Source organism: Plutella xylostella, chromosome 10, assembly GCF_932276165.1.
Source record: "Plutella xylostella chromosome 10, ilPluXylo3.1, whole genome shotgun sequence".
In the NCBI taxonomy this organism is placed as follows: domain Eukaryota; kingdom Metazoa; phylum Arthropoda; class Insecta; order Lepidoptera; family Plutellidae; genus Plutella; species Plutella xylostella.
In genome coordinates this window covers 1303829-1313094 of record NC_063990.1, presented here as the reverse complement: position 1 = coordinate 1313094, position 9266 = coordinate 1303829, and positions in this window count along the sequence as shown.

The following is a 9266-nucleotide window of genomic DNA, read 5'->3' as shown; positions in this document are numbered from 1 at the left end:
TTGATGGTTTATTATTTTTCCTTTTTTATCACATTCTTATCACACTTGGGTATACGAAAGATATTTAATTTAGAGATCATCATCATCAAGTAGCCCATATTCATCCATTGCTGGACATAGCAGTCTCCTATGAACCAATATTGTGTCCTATTCCTTTTCCTATCTCATTTTCCTAAATCATTCTGTTCTCGGCCTTCCTCGTCTAGCCACTACCGGAACGGCTGAGGTCGTTGGGCACGACGATAATATTTCGAATTTACCGCCAAGACCCAGCCATAAAATCTGAAAAAAAAACCCTGAAGTTATTCTTCTAAGAACCACTAAATATTTTGAACGCATCAATAAAATCTGAGATGAATCTGACAATTCATCAAAAAATAATTTTGAACGCAGTTAATTTAATGGCAATGGCATGCTCGTCATACGACTTTTTCACGATTTTTAGTAAAATATTACATAAATTATAGCTTTCTAATCAGAAATTTAGCTTAGTCAACTATTTGAAATAGCGAGCTCTGTGACTAATCCCAAAACTTAAGTGAAAAGTGGTAATTTTACGAGTAATAAGTGTAAGTTGTGTAGGCAGTGGATTAGTGTCTCCGTATTTTATAAATACAGCAAATTCCAAGTGATTCGCGTAAGCTAAATTGTTTATCAGACACATAGACACTTAACTGCAAAGTTTGTGACCTTTCAACCGGTGAAATAGCTGCTCCAGTGATGTGTTTACAACTATAACGACTCCCGTAAGTATGATGTCATTGTAGTGCTAGCCATAAAAAATGAGTTTGGCTTTGTGCCCACCAGTTTCCTTACTAGTGTTATAATTTCGATACCGTTCCATGAGACATCCACGCGGATAAATTGCAAAGAAGCTGTAGGTTAGAGCTAACTTGTTCCAGATAATTATGTTAATGAGTTGCTCACTCTAATCCGTGAGGAATGCGCGCGGTCGGCGGCGGTTTGTTTATCAAATGTTGGCCTGAACCGAGCGAGTGACGGCCGCCCGAGCTCGATGCTCCACTAGTCATTGTTTTCAACTACTTGGGTTAGTGATAGACTGCTAGGTCTAGTCTAGAACAGTGGCTGTTCTATGTGCCAGTAAGGTAAGATATCAATTTGAATAAGACCTAGTTTTTACAGTTTGCTATTGTACAGGAATGTAAATACTTTCCATGTAACTTGTGATTTGCATAGCTCTCTGGTGTGGCCCTCACAGATATTTAAGTAAAACATCTTCCAGTACTTATGTATATTAATGGTTGCATTGTATTGCTCAGATTACACACTTTGTAAGAGTCTTCCAAATCATAGTTTGAATTGAATGTTTTGTAACTGCACTAACCGTTACCATCCTTTGGCCTTACGTTTCAAAATATCATTTATGTTTAATATGTAGAACTGCTAGCTAATCCCTACTTTCTTAGGACACCTAAGTACAATGTTAGAAATTCTTACACATAGCTGCTAAATGATGATGTCGAGTGAGAAAATGAGCACCGTAACATAACTATGTTTACTCTTTGTCAAATAAAGATACATGCAATGTGAAGCAAATGACACACTCATCCAAACTAGAATATAAAAATTAAATAGAGATAAGCCAACAGGAAACATATTGAGGTTTATCCTTATTCTAATGAGTGAGTCAGCCACTAGTGAGCTGTATAGTTACTTTGTATTAAGCAATTAAAAGTCTATTGTAGCCTAAACTAAAAAGATATCTTGCCTAAAATAAATAACTATTCTTTATTAGACACCCATGAAAGGTGCCTATAATAGAATAATAGGGATACTATTTACAACATTGCTTTGAAAGTGGAGAGAAGACAACTTTAGACAACTCATACTGCTATCAACCGTATTGTTACTACAGAAACTGTTACGGAATCTATTACAAACTGTTATCATAAATGTCTATTTATTCAGTTTTTAAAAATATGCATATTAGATAAGAAAAGTATTACTATAGAAAAATTAATAAACATGGACTTGCTACACTATACATGTATAAACATGCAGCCATTCACCCACAGACCGTGCAGTGCAACAGCCGAGATGGATCCATCGCGGCGGCAGCGCACTCAGATCAAGGCTTCTGCCGAAGAACAAGCTCTAGATGCCATAGCCAAGGAGGTATGTTTCTTTAAACTATTGCTTATCCTTGTTAATTTCACTTATGGCCCAAACCATCTTCTCTTATTTATTGTTTAACAACAACTTTTGAAACTATGCTTCAGTTGTATTACCACAGAAAATTTAATTTGTTCGGTATTAGAAACCTTTATAAGGCATTTGATGTGAAAGTAATTTAAATATCTGTTGAATATGTGCCTACTTTTTGAGATAAGTAAATCCGAAGTTAGTTCTTAGAGTTTTACTTTTCACACAGATGGCGCTATCTTACCTTTATTTCACACTTAGATTTAAAATATAGTTTGTAGAAATACTATTAATTCCAAAGAATCTGAATAACTACAGTGAGGTACTCTATCTATGCACATTGAAGTATTCATTTTATTTGCAGTTTTGCACAAATATTGTTTTTTACTACATTCTGCTTTGAAACTAATCAACATTGTGCTATATGATAAGCTACTTCTTCACTTGATAATTGATAAGATAATACGACCAAAGCTGGATAATTAAACATGCTTTTAATTATTCTATTTAAGTATTTTAATCAAAACACACAATTTAATTTATAGCACCGCGCAAATAAATTACCTGTGAAACTAAATGAGATTTCCTCACCTCACAAATTTTATCTGGAGCTAGATACCTACATTTGCAAAATGTGCAAATAAATTATGACAGTACGTCCACACTGGGTTCACCTGAAGTTAGAACTACATATATTGCACTCTCACACACACACATTCACACATGCTACAGTAACGCACGCACAGTGGTGCGACTGGTGCGAGTGTCGGAATGCGGTGAGATACGGGATCCGCGGTCTACTGTACTCACCTAATCTGGGCTGGATTGCTGATTACCCTTATCTGTGATGATGTGATCTGATTACTCGGCACTTTCTCATTTTTATTTTACTTGTTTGTTATAAGACTTCGATTAATATCATTTAATATTAATAGATAATATTCATGATCAGAATCCATTCATGTATATTTGGTTTTAAAAGTCCATTATGTATAATCTGTATTATATACGATTCTCTGTATCTATCCAGGATTCAAGGGAATCAACAGTTTTTAATATTATCTTTATTTTACGAATTCATAAAACGTCAAATTTTCGGTGCTAACTAATAGTTTCAATACAGCTTTATTGACAATCTAAGGGAAAAATATTACATGTTAGTAAAAAATTGTTTCGTACCACTGTGCGGCTAAACACCTGCTAATAGGTGTAGTAAATTAAGTCGGGATTAAAATAGGCTTCCGCGTTCCCATCCTTGCGCTAGATGACACGCGCGGGACGGCACCGGCATACACCACACAGGTATGGCCCACAGTTTATACTTATAAACATAGGTACATATTATTAAATGCTCACGGCTGTAATCCCCGAAGGGGTAGTCAGAGGTTACTCACAAGCGAGGCGCCAGCTTTTCGCTGAACTCACGTGATAGGTCGCGAGCCGTATCGCCGTTTGAGTACGGTACACATTCTCAGGATGTTTTCGTTCATCATAAGAGCACCTTGGACCATAATGAAGAGCACATGTTACAATGGCAGAATATCTGTTGATAGACAGAAACTTTCGACAAGGAGGCTGCAGCAAGGCTCATCCAACTAAGTAGGTCTTACTAGATAAAAACCTTCCCTTCCATTCCTTCTCTGCCATTTCTGAAAGTCTATAGATGATTCAGAACTACTTGTGGACAAAGTTTTCAGTATTAAACACCTAGGTATGTACTTAAGGGGCCGTCCATTAATCACGTGAGGCTCAAAGGGGGGGGGGGGGGGGGTACTGAAAACCTCACGAAACATCACGAGGGGGGAGGGGGGGTTCTCGTTAGACATCACGTGTATTAATTTTTTGTAAAAAATTAGGTATTTCTGAACCGATATTTTGGACGGCGCAAAAATTTTAACGATTTGTAGTATGACCTATTTTTTTTTCTAGTCAATAATTGCCTTTACATAGACTTCCAAAAAAATACACGTGATCCAGGGGGGGGGGGGGAGGGGGGATTGGTCCCAAACCTCACCAAATATCACCAGGGGGGAGGGGGGGTCAAAAAATGAAAAAACGACCTCACGTGATTAATGGACGGCCCCTAACTAGATATATCCTTACTAATATTATTTAAAAAAAAAACTAACTCATATCTCATATAGTTCTCATGCCCATGTGACAATTGCTCACACACATTACTTTTAATGTATTCAAAATATTTTGTGATCTGTATACTTTATATTTAAGTTATTATTTTTAGTTAGGTAACGGTCTTTAATGTTACACATGCTGTGGCTACATTTTTATTTAGAAGTGCATATGTCCTGTATTTCACTCAAATGTTATCAAATGTGTTAATGTAACTATCTTTTATGTGGTCCTTAAATTAATAAATAAAAAAAAATAATTTTTTTTTTATTATAAATGCGAAAGTAACTGTGTCTGTCTGTCTGTTACTCTTTCACGCCAAAACTACTGAACAGATTCGAATGAAATTTGGTATACATATGTTCTAGAATTCCCACGGGAAAACTTTTTAAGGCGAAGCGAAGCTCGCGGGAACATCTAGTTATGCAATAAATAATTGAGTATCGAAAATGTATCCCTTTAGTATAGGTCATGTTTAGCAGTGGGCGATTGAACTTTGAACTATATTCGAATAGCTCTATGCGTACCTAACCAGCCGTAGCCGTCGCATTTAACAATCCGGGACAGAAAGATTTAAATAAATTTGATGACCCTATTATAATAGTCGCTAAACTATTTTATGCAGAAGCGCACTCCGGCTGGTATGAACAAAATCAGGGATGGACCAGACTAATCAGAGAATTACACCTATAATGTTTTTTTCCCTGTTTTTTGAACAGTGTAAGTCTGTTCACACAACGGATATTTAGACATAATGTTGCTTAAATGGTTTGGAGTTGGAGATGCCTATTTCCAACAGTAGGGGTACCTCTTGGTGGCTGACAAGTGTGGAGACGCCCTAAACGCCAAGCAGAAATAGCCGGCGCGGCTGCGGCTGCCCGCTATTTCTGAACGATTGGCCTTTCGCGCCAAAACCTTTTTTATTTCTTTTTTCATTTCCCGCATTGTCAACGTCTCACTTTATTTACAGCCAGACTCAGCCTCAGAGCCCCCAAGCATTCACTCGTGAACGTATGATTAATGATGCCAGTCATTCATGAAAGTCTAGACTATATTGCAAGCGCACATGGCTGAGATTGTTCAGCAATGTCATGTTATGCTCAATTTACAGACAAGCTATAATTGCCGCAGCCAATTTCGTATCAAACTATTGCTCCAATTAAAATCTTTGTAACACATACCTAAATTAGCTGTCGAATTTTAATGGCATTGCAGCATAGAATTACTTTTTTTGTAATGTATTTCTTCTCCTTAAATATTCTGAACGTTTGATATGAATGGTCTGTTTGTGGCGGCATGAACATCGTTTTGATGTCCAATTAGGCGCGGACTCCACCGAAATAATATTAATATTCTCCATAGTCGTCCGTCGAACTGCCTCATCACGTAGAAAAACACTAAAGTTTATTTATGTCCAAACATATGAGACGCGATAGCTGAAATAACATGCTCCTAATTGGCTCCTTAGAATTTGATGTGATGTAAGAATTTACCGCTTCCAGTCTTCCCCATTCCATCTTCATCGAAGTCACCTTTGACGATTTCTGTCGCGGTCCTGCTCTCCGCTGGTAGTTCTGAGAGGGACGGCATCATAGATCACGTCTCTGGTCGGTAGATTCTTGTTGTAGAATAGGTGTGGAGTAGTTGTCCATCAGCGATTGGAATTCTTAATTTGATTTCCATCATCGGTGTCGTTAATCGCTCGTGCATAAACATTCCGCTGATTTATGTGAGAATTTTTTGTGTCAAAATGGTCAAAATATGCAAAGTTGATTAGTTGTAATTAATAAGGTTTTAAAGCGGGTTACCGTATTGAATAGAAAACATATTTAAATAAGATAGTACCATATCTACTTCAAAGTAGCTATTTTTATTAGACTGAATAATGCTTTGCTATTTATATTCATTTCCTATAATACATTGTAAGCTCAATAAACGCTGCTGTGTTCAGAAAGTGTCGCAATGGGTCGCACATTTCCAGGAAACTAACTGAAACATATCGCACTATGTTATAGTTATTATTATACTAGAAGTTAATAAAATGTATCTATGTGCAGAGTGAAGACAAATTTCATTACTAAAATATATTTCCAACCATGATAATTTTAGATGGTAAAAATTACATTTACAACTACAACAAGGTATAACTTACGAGCAATTAAAAAAGTTCCTTCTGCCATTGCCGTTCCATTTGCAACTGGGCCAGAAAACGATGTTCAATGCCTATTGATTGACGTTCAATATTTTCGTAGCCCATTTTCCAAAAATAATTACTTTGTAGTTAGCTTTGTAATAGTTTGTTGGGCTACGGGCCCGATTGTGCAAGCGACACCGACACCACAGTTTGATCATCAAAGAACAAGACGAAAGATATACTTGTTTATAGTTCTCTTTGTTTTGCATCGGGAGGCTACACACTGAAACTGTAGAAGTGGGTGTCTCAATGTACCTTGGCCTACCCTGCACTGTTAAGCAAGGCTCGAATGTTTATATTGCTTACGACGATACCACGGTCTTATTGTAGATTGTAGAGAATTGCTGTGCGTTTCAGACAACTTTATCGTCAAAAACCTTCTACATACAGCTCGTCGGTTGACAGGAAAAACTCACTATGGCTGATTTTCAGATGAATGTTATCTGACGAATAAAATTGTTGCTGTTACTGTCTGATACAAACATTCAGACGCGACAGCATCGTAAATATTCCCCAGATGGCTTTTATCTGGCTATTGAGAGATCAGCCTTGGTGAGTTTTGCTTCCTTATATGATTCGCATCAGAAACGCCCCGGTTCACAGAATAGGGGTGCAGTCGTGAGGGGTCGCTGCCCTGTCGCTATTGATCTGCCGTGTCCCACTTTCGGGGCTGCATCTGGAGCCGCCGGGGTCACTAGTGGCTCCCGACCTGGCCGTTAGAGTTAAAGTTCGTGAAACGTGTCATTATGGACGAACGATAATGTCACACTGTAAACCCCGATGGGGTAGTCATAGGTGACTTGCAAGCGAGCCACCCGCTTTTCGCTTGTGATTATGTATGTTAATAAATAACACACAGATCATAAAAATTAGTTGTTTGTCCATCAAAACGAGTTGAACTTTAGCAGAGATAGATAGGTTTAGGTTTAGGTTCTTTATTTCATAATTATACATTACATGTCAATTCTTTTGTATAGCTACATAATATAAACATTTTTTTACATAAGCGTAAAACATAAAAATAATCGCAATTCAAGATATAATAATTAATTAACATGTCAAAGATTCAAAAATAAAAATTCTATATAAAATGTCAATTTGTAAATGTCATAAAATTAAAATAAGATAAAATATGTCATAAGAATTTTCTTAGGTACCTACTATACCTAATACGAATTTTGATTTAACCAAATTATCTAAGTATACAAGTTCTATTTCTTTCTGTTAATGAATTCATCCACCGTGTAGAAAGCCTGTTCAGTGAGCCATTTTTTTTATTTAAATTTAAATGTAGTTAGCTTCTGCTCTTCATCCCGTATCTCAGTTGGTATGGCATTGTACAGTATTGTGCAAATTAATGTGAACACGAGTGAAAATTAAAAAAAAATACATTTATTAGTTCAAAAATTAAAAAAAACAGAGATATATGAATACAATTTAAGTTTTTTTAATAGAAAATGTATCCTCCGTGGCTTTTATAACTTTTTTAACACGTTTTGGCATAGAATCGACATGATTTTAACAGTTTTCTGATATTTACTGGTCTAAAAAACTTGTATGGATTACAGCCTCAATCATTTAAGTTTTTCTTGTGCAATCCGTTTTCCGAAGTCTAACTTTCATGATGGCCCACTTATTTTCAATGGGATTAAGTGCCGGTGAATTCTCTGGCCAGCCAAAGGCATGATATCTTGTTGTTCTTGAAATATTTAAGCATAATCTTAGACACGTGGTATGGAGCCGAATTTTGTTGAAACCGGTTATCATCAAATTTTCTTTGTTCAACTTCTAATCTCCGTTCTAGCAAGTCACTGTATTTTAGCGAGTCCATCATCCCTTCGATGGGCACAAGTCAACCGGTACCTATATAAGAAAAACAGTCCCAAACTAAGAAAAGTTGATGCTAACGGTCAATAAGTTTTTCAACAAAATTCGGCTCCATTCCACGTGTCCAAGATTATGCTTAAATATTTCAAGGACAACAAGATATAATGCCTTTGGATGGCCAGAGAACTCACCGGCACTTAATCCCAATGAAAATAAGTGGGCCATCGTGAAAGTTAGACTTCGGAAAACGGATTACACAGGAAAAACTAAAATTATTGAGGCTGTATCCATACAAGTTTTTTAAACCAGTAAATATCAGAAAATTTTTAAAATCATGTCGATTCTATGCCAAAACGTGTTGAAGAAGTTATAAAAGCCAGGGAAGACACATTTTCTATTAAAATAACTTAAATTGTATTAATATATCTCTGTTTTTTTTATTTTAGAACTAATAAATGTATTTTTTTCAAATTTTCACTCGTGTTCACATTAATTTGCACAATACTGTAGATGCTCGGGCCACACACATACACCGACTGTGCGCACTTCGCGAGCTTGTGCCGTACCGCGAGGAGGAGGCCGCTGCGGCGGGCTCGCTGGCTTACCTTGTACAACTGCATGTTCTTCCTGACAAACAGGGCAACATGCAGTATGTACAAGGAGGGCACCGTCATGAGGCGCAGGTCGACGAATGATGGTCGAGCCGATTCGCCGATTTTGATACGGGCCATAGCTCGTATTGCCCTCTTTTGCATGACGAATACACGATGCCAGTCCGCTGCACGGCCCCACAGCTCAATGCCGTATGTGAGAAGGGACTGAACATATAGAGTATAGGTGGGGAACCCATAAAAGTAATCATGCTGAAAGCTTTAGGGCGAATCAGGTAGTGAGTGAAGGCGAAATGATGGCCACCATATCAATCATTTAGATTCGGCCCCATACGTGACCT